The sequence below is a fragment of the Rutidosis leptorrhynchoides genome, chromosome 6 (assembly GCF_046630445.1).
Source record: "Rutidosis leptorrhynchoides isolate AG116_Rl617_1_P2 chromosome 6, CSIRO_AGI_Rlap_v1, whole genome shotgun sequence".
In the NCBI taxonomy this organism is placed as follows: domain Eukaryota; kingdom Viridiplantae; phylum Streptophyta; class Magnoliopsida; order Asterales; family Asteraceae; genus Rutidosis; species Rutidosis leptorrhynchoides.
The window spans coordinates 208,032,512-208,043,402 of record NC_092338.1 but is presented as its reverse complement, the minus strand read 5'-3'; positions in this window follow the sequence as shown (position 1 = coordinate 208,043,402).

The following is a 10,891-nucleotide window of genomic DNA, read 5'->3' as shown; positions in this document are numbered from 1 at the left end:
ACTGCATTCGATTTTAAAGCAAACCATAACCTTTAAAATATTACGACGATTATCAAATAATGCAGTTTTTAAACAATATTATACAAGCATGGACTCCAAATCTTGTCCTTAATTTAGTATGCAACAGCGGAAGCTCTTAATAATCACCTGAGAATAAACATGCTTAAAACGTCAACAAAATTGTTGGTGAGTTATAGGTTTAACCTACATATTATTAAATCATAATAATAGACCACAAGATTTCATTTTTATAATCTCTTATCAGGCATTTCGCAAACTGCATAGAGATAAAAATCATTCATATGTTGAACACCTGGTAACCGACGTTAACTTAATGCATAGAATATCCCCAAAACAGAACCTCTCGTCTGTATAATAATCTCGAAGTACTAAACCATCCATAACCTGAATGGGGGTTGTTAAGCCCAATAGATCTATCTTTAGGATTCGCGTCAATTAGGGGCCATTTCCCTAATTCTTACGCTACCAGACTTGAAGGGCGATATTCGGTTTAATAATCCAACCATAGAATGTAGTTTCACATACTTGTATCTATTTTATAAAACATTTATAAAACCGAATGTATTCTCATCCCAAAAATATTAGATTTTAAAAATGGGATTATAACTCAATTTCACAGATTTTAACTTCGTCGAGAAGTAAGACTTGGCCACTGGTCGATTCACGAACCTATAACAAATATGTACATATATATCAAAGTATGTTCAAAATATATTTACAACATTTTTTAATACATTTTAATGTTTTAAATACATCTAACTAGTTGTCCATAGTTAGATGTACAGAAATAAATTGATATATATTATCTTGAATCAATCCACGACCCAGTGTATACACATCTCAGGCTAGATCACAACTCAAAGTATATATATTTTTGGAATCAACCTTAACCCTGTATAGCTAACTCCAACATTACTGTATATAGAGTGTCTATATTTGTTCCAAATAATATATATACATGGGTCGATATGATATGTCAAAACATTTGCATACGTGTCTATGGTATCCCAAGATTACATAATATATTAGAATACATGTATAATACAATATAAGTTAGCTAGGATATAATTTGTATAGATTTGTTACCAATTTTCACGTAGCTACAACAAGTAAAAATATCCAATCTTGTTTTACCCATAACTTCTTCGTTTTAAATCCGTTTTGAGTGAATCCAATTGCTATGGTTTCATATTGAACTTAAGTTTATGAATATATACAGAAAAAGTATAAGTTTATAGTCAGAAATATAGGTTACAAGTCATTTTTGTAAAGGTAGTCATTTCAGTCGAAAGAACGACGTCTAGATGACCATTTTGGAAAACATACTTTCACTTTGAGTTTAATCATGATTTTTGGATATAGTTTCATGTTCATAAGAAAAATCATTTTCCCAGAAGAACAACTTTTAAATCAAAGTTTATCATATTTTTTAATTAACTAACCCAAAACAGCCCGTGGTGTTACTACGACGGCGTATATCCAGTTTTACGGTGTTTTTCATGTTTTTAGGGTTTAAATCATTAAGTTAGCATATCATATAGATATAGAACATGTGTTTAGTTGATTTTAAAAGTCAAGTTAGAAGGATTAACTTCTATTTGCGAACAAGTTTAGAATTAACTAAACTATGTTCTAGTGATTACAAGTTTACACCTTCGAATAAGATAGCTTTATATGTATGAATCGAATGATGTTATGAACATCATTACTACCTCAAGTTTTGTGGATAAACCTACTGGAAAAGAGAAAAATGGATCTAGCTTCAAAGGATCCTTGGATGGCTTGAAAGTTCTTGAAGCAGAATCATGACACGAAAACAAGTTCAAGTAAGATTTTCACTCGAAATAAGATTGTTATAGTTATAGAAATTGAATCAAAGTTTGAATATGAGTATTACCTTGTATTAGAAAGATATCTTACTGTAAATAAGAAAGATTTCTTGAGGTTGGATGATCACTTTACAAGATTGGAAGTAAGCTAGCAAACTTGGAAGTATTCTTGATTTTATGAAACTAGAACTTATAGAATTTATGAAGAACACTTAGAACTTGAAGATAGAACTTGAGAGAGATCAATTTGATGAAGAAAATTGATGAATGAAAGTGTTTGTAGGTGTTTTTGGTCGTTGTTATATGGATTGGATATAAAGGATGTGTAATTTTGTTTACATGTAAATAACTCATGAATGATTACTAATATTTTTGTAATTTTATGTGATATTTCATGCTAGTTGCCAAATGATGGTTCCCACATGTGTTAGGTGACTCACATGGGCTGCTAAGAGCTGATCATTGGAGTGTATATACCAATAGTACATATGAAATGTCCCTTTTATATTGATTATAAACGTTCCATATTAATTGATTTCGTTGCGAGGTTTTGACCTCTATATGAGACGTTTTTCAAAGACTGCATTCATTTTTAAAACAACCATAACCTTTATTTTATCAATAAAGGTTTCAAAAGCATTACGTAGATTATCAAATAATGATAATCTAAAATATACTGTTTACACACGACCATTACATAATGGTTTACAATAGAAATATATTACATCGGCATATGTTTCTTGAATGCAGTTTTTACATAATATCATACAAACAAGGACTCCAAATCTTGTCCTTATTTTAGTATGCAACAGCGGAAGCTCTTAATATTCACCTGAGAATAAACATGCTTTAAACATCAACAAAAATGTTGGTGAGTTATAGGTTTAACCTATATATATTAAATCATAACAATAGACCACAAGATTTCATATTTCAATATACATCCCATACATAGAGATAAAAATCATTCATATGGTGAACACCTGGTAACCGACATTAACAAGATGCATATATAAGAATATCCCCATCATTCCGGGACACCCTTCGGATATGATATAAATTTCGAAGTACTAAAGCATCCGGTACTTTGGATGGGGTTTGTTAGGCCCAATAGATCTATCTTTAGGATTTGCGTCAATTAGGGTGTCTGTTCCCTAATTCTTAGATTACCAGACTTAATAAAAAGGGGCATATTTGATTTCGATAATTCAACCATAGAATGTAGTTTCACGTACTTGTGTCTATTTTGTAAATCATTTATAAAACCTGCATGTATTCTCATCCCAAAAATATTAGATTTTAAAAGTGGGACTATAACTCACTTTCACAGATTTTTACTTCGTCGGGAAGTAAGACTTGGCCACTGGTCGATTCACGAACCTATAACAAATATGTACATATATCAAAGTATATTCAAAATATATTTACAACACTTTTAATACATTTTGATGTTTTAAGCTTATTAAGTCAGCTGTCCTCGTTAGTAACCTACAACTAGTTGTCCAACGTTAGATGTACAGAAAAAAATTGATATATATTATCTTGAATCAATCCACGACCCAGTGTATACACGTCTCAGGCTAGATCACAACTCAAAGTATATATATTTTTGGAATCAACCTCAACCCTGTATAGCTAACTCCCACATTACTGCATATAGAGTGTCTATGGTTGTTCCAAATAATATATATACATGGGTCGATATGATATGTCAAAACATTTGCATACGTGTCTATGGTATCCCAAGATTACATAATATATTAGAATACATGTATAATACAATATAAGTTAGCTAGGATATGATTAATATAGATTTGTTACCAATTTTCACGTTGCTACAACAAGAAAAATTATCCAATCTGTCTATCCCCCACTTCACTCCAACAAATCGGAGACCTGCACTTTCTACCATAAAGTGCTTCAAACGGCGCCATCTCAATGCTTGAATGGTAGCTGTTGTTGTAGGAAAATTTTGCTAACGATAGATGTCGATCCCAACTGTTTCCGAAATCAATAACACATGCTCGTAGCATGTCTTTAAGTAGTTGTATCGTCCTTTCGCTCTGCCCATCAGTTTATGGATGATAGGCAGTACTCATGTCTAGACGAGTTCCTAATGCTTGCTGTAATGTCTGCCAGAATCTTGAAATAAATCTGCCATCCCTATCAGAGATAATAGAGATTGGTATTCCATGTCTGGAGATGACTTCCTTCAAATACAGTCGCACTAACTTCTCCATCTTGTCATCTTCTATTATTGGCAGAAAGTGTGCTGACTTGGTGAGACGATCAACTATTACCCAAATAGTATCAAAACCACTTGCAGTCCTTGGCAATTTAGTGATGAAATCCATGGTAATGTTTTCCCATTTCCATTCCGGGATTTCGGGTTGATGAAGTAGACCTGATGGTTTCTGATGCTCAGCTTTGACCTTAGAACACGTCAAACATTCTCCTACGTATTTATCAACATCAGCTTTCATACCCGGCCACCAAAAATGTTTCTTGAGATCCTTGTACATCTTCCCCGTTCCAGGATGTATTGAGTATCTGGTTTTATGAGCTTCTCTAAGTACCATTTCTCTCATATCTCCAAATTTTGGTACCCAAATCCTTTCAGCCCTATACCGGGTTCCGTCTTCCCGAATATTAAGATGCTTCTCCGATCCTTTGGGTATTTCATCCTTTAAATTTCTCTATTTTAAAACTCCTTGTTGCGCCTCCTTTATTTGAGTAGTAAGGTTATTGTGAATCATTATATTCATAGATTTTACTCGAATGGGTTCTCTGTCCTTCCTGCTCAAGGCGTCGGCTACCACATTTGTCTTCCCCGGGTGGTAACGAATCTCAAAGTCGTAATCATTCAACAATTCAATCCACCTACGCTGCCTCATATTCAGTTGTTTCTGATTAAATATGTGTTGAAGACTTTTGTGGTCGGTATATATAATACTTTTGACCCCATATAAGTAGTGCCTCCAAGTCTTACCGCGCCTAATTCCAAATCATACGTCGTATAATTTTGTTCGTGAATCTTCAATTGTCTAGACGCATAAGCAATCACCTTCATTCGTTGCATTAATACACAACCGAGACCTTGCTTTGATGCATCACAATAAATCACAAAATCATCATTCCCTTCAGGCAATGACAATATAGGTGCCGTAGTTAGCTTTTTCTTCAATAACTGAAAAGCTTTCTCTTGTTCATCCTTCCATTCAAATTTCTTCCCTTTATGCGTTAATGCAGTCAAGGGTTTTGCTATTCTGGAAAAGTCTTTGATGAACCTTCTGTAGTAACCAGCTAGTCCTAAAAACTGGCGTATGTGTTTCGGAGTTTTCGGGGTTTCCCACTTTTCAACAGTTTCTATCTTTGCCAGATCCACCTTAATACCTTCTTTGTTCACTATGTGACCGAGGAATTGAACTTCTTCCAACCAAAATGCACACTTTGAAAACTTAGCGTACAATTCTTCCTTCCTCAATACTTCTAACACCTTTCTCAAATGTTCACCGTGTTCTTGGTCATTCTTTGAGAAAATGAGTATGTCATCAATGAAAACAATGACAAACTTGTCAAGGTATGGTCCACACACTCGGTTCATAAGGTCCATGAACACAGCTGGTGCATTAGTTAAACCAAACGGCATGACCATAAACTCGTAATGACCGTAACGTGTTCTGAAAGCAGTCTTTGGAATATCATCTTCTTTCACCCGCATTTGATGATACCCGGAACGTAAGTCAATCTTTGAATAAACAGACGAGCCTTGTAGTTGATCAAATAAGTCGTCGATTATCGGTAGTGGGTAGCGGTTCTTGATGGTAAGTTTGTTCAACTCTTGGTAGTCGATACACAACCTGAATGTACCATCTTTCTTCTTGACAAACAAAACAGGAGCTCCCCACGGTGATGTGCTTGGTCGAATGAAACCACGCTCTAAAAGTTCTTGTAATTGGCTTTGCAGTTCTTTCATCTCGCTAGGTGCGAGTCTGTAAGGAGCACGAACTATTGGTGCAGCTCCTGGTACAAGATCTATTTGAAATTCAACGGATCGATGTGGGGGTAATCCCGGTAATTCTTTCGGAAATACATCGAGAAATTCTTTTGCGACGGGAACATCATTGATGCTCTTTTCTTCAGTTTGTACTTTCTCGACGTGTGCTAGAACAGCATAGCAACCTTTTCTTATTAGTTTTTGTGCCTTCAAATTACTAATAAGATGTAGCTTTATGTTGCCCTTTTCTCCGTACACCATTAAGGGTTTTCCTTTTTCTCGTATAATGCGAATTGCATTTTTATAACAAACGATCTCTGCTTTCACTTCTTTCAACCAGTCCATACCGATTATCACATCAAAACTCCCTAACTCTACTGGTATCAAGTCAATCTTAAATGTTTCGCTAACCAGTTTAATTTCTCGATTTCGACATATATTATCTACTGAAATTAATTTACCATTTGCTAATTCGAGTAAAAATTTACTATCCAAAGGCGTCAATGGCCAACGTAATTTAGCACAAAAATCTCTACTCATATAGCTTCTATCCGCACCCGAATCAAATAAAACGTAAGCAGATTTATTGTCAATAAGAAACGTACCCGTAACAAGCTCCGGGTCTTCCTGTGCCTCTGCAGCATTAATATTGAAAACTCTTCCGCGGCCTTGTCCATTCGTGTTCTCCTGGTTCGGGCAATTTCTAATAATGTGGCACGGTTTTCCACATTTATAACAAACTACATTGGCATAACTTGCTCCGACACTACTTGCTCCGCCATTACTCGTTCTGACACCATTTGTTCCTTTCGTTCTGTTAACCCCTATTCCGTAGACCTCACACTTCACCGCGCTATGACCATTTCTTTTACACTTGTTGAAAAATTTGGGGCAGAACCCCGAGTGATACTTTTCACACCTTTGGCATAGCTGCTTCTGATTGTTGTTGTTGTTGCGGTTATTATTGTTGTTGGGATGATTGTTGTAGTTACTGTTGTTGTTGTTGTTGGGCCGTTTGTTGTAGTTACGATTGATGTTGTGATTGTTGGGATAGTTGTTGCGATTATTGTTGTAATTTCCGTTGTTGTTGTATTAGTGATTCTTATCACCGTTTTCCTCCCACTTTCTTTTGACTTGCTTCACATTGGCCTCTTCAGCAGTCTGTTCATTAATTCTTTCTTCAATCTGGTTCACTAGTTTGTGAGCCATTCTACATGCCTGTTGTATGGAGGCGGGCTCGTGTGAACTTATATTTTCTTGGATTCTTTCCGGTAATCCTTTCACAAACGCGTCGATCTTCTCTTCCTCATCTTCTAACGCTCCCGGACACAATAGGCATAATTCTGTGAATCGTCTTTCGTACGTGGTAATATCAAATCCTTGGGTTCGTAACCCTCTAAGTTCTATCTTGAGCTTATTGACCTTCGTTCTGGGACGGTACTTCTCGTTCATCAAGTGCTTGAATGCTGACCATGGTAGTGCGTAAGCATCATCTTGTCCCACTTGCTCTAGATAGGTATTCCACCATGTTAACGCAGAACCTGTGAAGGTATGCGTAGCGTACTTTACTTTGTCCTCTTTAGTACACTTACTTATGGAAAACACCGATTCGACCTTCTCGGTCCACCGTTTCAATCCGATCGGTCCTTAGGTTCCATCAAATTCCAAAGGTTTGCAGACAGTGAATTCTTTATAGGTGCATCCTACACGATTTCCTGTACTGCTAGATCCAAGGTTATTGTTGGTATGTAGCGCAGCCTGTACTGCGGCTATGTTTGAAGCAAGAAAGGCACGAAATTCCTCTTCGCTCATATTCAAGGTGTGTCGAGTAGTCGGTGCCATTTCCTTCAAAATAGTCAAATGAAACGAGTTAATCATATAGAATATCAAGAGTAGTCAATAGTATTTCGTAGCGTAATATGAACTTATTTATAAAAGCTCTTTCTTCATATTAGCGTTTTATACTCTTTAATTCGGGTAGTACCTACCCGTTAAGTTCATACTTAGTAGCTAACATACCATTTCAACTACTACAATTCTATATGAAAAACTAATCACAAAAAAAAAAATTATCATATTCAAACCTTTATACAATAACTTGCAAACTTACAATACTGCTTTTTTTTTTTTACATATAGCATGAAATAAAGCACATAAAACTTTGATACAAAGTAGTTACGAAGATAATTCTAGTTAATAAATAAGGTGTTCAGCAAAGGCAATAAAGACACGTAATTCATACGTCCAGAAACAAGTCATGCATTCTGGTTTTACTAATACCACTTCCCATCCTTGGTTTTGTGGAACATAACCGTTATGATCGATAGTAAGACAATTTGTTTTAACATCGTCAAAAGGATGAAGGTTACGTAATGACCAACAGTCTCGTAATAACCTAAAAACCTCATTTCTAACCCCAATTACCGACTCCGTCACTTGTGGGAACGTTTTGTTTAATAGTTGTAGCCCGATGTTCTTGTTCTCACTTTGGTGAGAAGCGAACATTACTAACCCGTAAGCATAACATGCTTCTTTATGTTGCATGTTAGCCGCTTTTTCTAAATCACGAAGTCCTATATTCGGATATATTGAGTCAAAATAATTTCTTAACCCGTTGCGTAAAATAGCATTTGGGTTCCCCGCAATATATGCGTCAAAGTAAACATATCGTAACTTATGGATTTCCCAATGTGATATCCCCCATCTTTCGAACGAAAGCTTTTTATAAATCAAGGCATTCTTGGAACGTTCTTCGAATGTCTTACAAACTGATCTCGCCTTAAATAGTTGTGCCGAGGAATTCTGACCGACTCTAGACAAGATTTCATCAATCATGTCTCCGGGTAGGTCTCTTAAAATATTCGGTTGTCTATCCATTTTGTGTTTTTATACTGTAAAATAGACAAGAGCTAGATTCATAAAAAAAAAAAATACTTATTAATACAAGCAATTTTTACATATATCATAAAGCATAAGCACACTATATTACATATATTACACCACACGAATACAACTATCTTATTCCGACTCGCTCGTTTCTTCTTCTTCTTCGGTTTTGGTTCGTTTTGCCACGTTTCTAGGGATATATGATGTTCCCCTAATACGAGCCGTCGTTTTCCACATTGGTTTAGAAAAACCTGGTGGTTTAGAGGTTCCCGGGTTATTGTCACAACTTAAGAAATACGGGTGTTGACGATACATATAGAGTTCATCGGGTTTGGAATCAAATTTCTCTATTTTTATGCCCTTTCCCTTATTGTTCTCTTTTGCCTTATTAAATTGTGTTGGAGTAATTTCTATAACATCATCGGAATCCTTGTCGGGATCCGATTCATCGGAGAATTGGTAATCCTCCCAATACTTTGCTTCCTTGGCGGAAACACCATTGACCATAATTAACTTTGGTCGGTTGGTTGAGGATTTTCTTCTACTTAACCGTTTTATTATTTCCCCCACTGGTTCTATTTCTTCTTCCGGTTCCGATTCTTCTTCCGGTTCCGATTCTTCTTCCGGTTCCGATTCTTCTTCCGGTTCCGACTCTTCTTTCGGGTCCTCTTCGAGAACTTGTGAATCAGTCCACGAATCATTCCAATTTACATTTGACTCTTCATTATTATTAGGTGAGTCAATGGGACTTGTTCTAGAGGTAGACATCTATCACATAATATCAAACGCGTTAAGAGATTAATATATCACATAATATTCACATGTTAAAAATATATAGTTTCCAACAAAATTTGTTAAGCAATCATTTTTCAAGTAAACACGGTCGAAATCCAGACTCACTAATGCATCCTAACAAACTCGATAAGACACACTAATGCAAAATTCTGGTTCTCTAAGACTAACGCTCGGATACCAACTGAAATGTCCCGTTCATATTGATTATAAACGTTCCATATTAATTGATTTCGTTGCGAGGTTTTGACCTCTATATGAGACGTTTTTCAAAGACTGCATTCATTTTTAAAACAACCATAACCTTTATTTTATCAATAAAGGTTTCAAAAGCATTACGTAGATTATCAAATAATGATAATCTAAAATATACTGTTTACACATGACCATTACATAATGGTTTACAATAGAAATATATTACATCAACATATGTTTCTTGAATGCAATTTTTACATAATATCATACAAACATGGACTCCAAATCTTCTCCTTATTTTAGTATGCAACAGCGGAAGCTCTTAATATTCACCTGAGAATAAACATGCTTTAAACGTCAACAAAAATGTTGGTGAGTTATAGGTTTAACCTATATATATCAAATCGTAACAATAGACCACAAGATTTCATATTTCAATATACATCCCATACATAGAGATAAAAATCATTCATATGGTGAACACCTGGTAACCGACATTAACAAGATGCAAATACAAGAATATCCCCATCATTCTGGGACACCCTTCGAATATGATATAAATTTCGAAGTACTAAAGCATCCAGTACTTTGGATAGGGTTTGTTAGGCATAATAGATCTATCTTTAGGATTCGCGTCAATTAGGGTGTCTGTTCCCTAATTCTTAGATTACCAGACTTAATAAAAAGGGGCATATTCGATTTCGATAATTCAACCATAGAATGTAGTTTCACGTACTTGTATCTATTTTGTAAATCATTTATAAAACCTGCATGTATTCTCATCCCAAAAATATTAGATTTTAAAAGTGGGACTATAACTCACTTTCACAGATTTTTACTTCGTCGGGAAGTAAGACTTGGCCACTGGTCGATTCACGAACCTATAACAAATATGTACATATATATCAAAGTATATTCAAAATATATTTACAACACTTTTAATACATTTTGATGTTTTAAGTTTATTAAGTCAGCTGTCCTCGTTAGTAACCTACAACTAGTTGTCTAACGTTAGATGTACAGAAAAAAATTGATATATATTATCTTGAATCAATCCACGACCCAGTGTATACATGTCTCAGGCTAGATCAGAACTCAAAGTATATATATTTTTGGAATCAACCTCAACCCTGTATAGCTAACTCCCACATTACTGTATATAGAGTGTCTA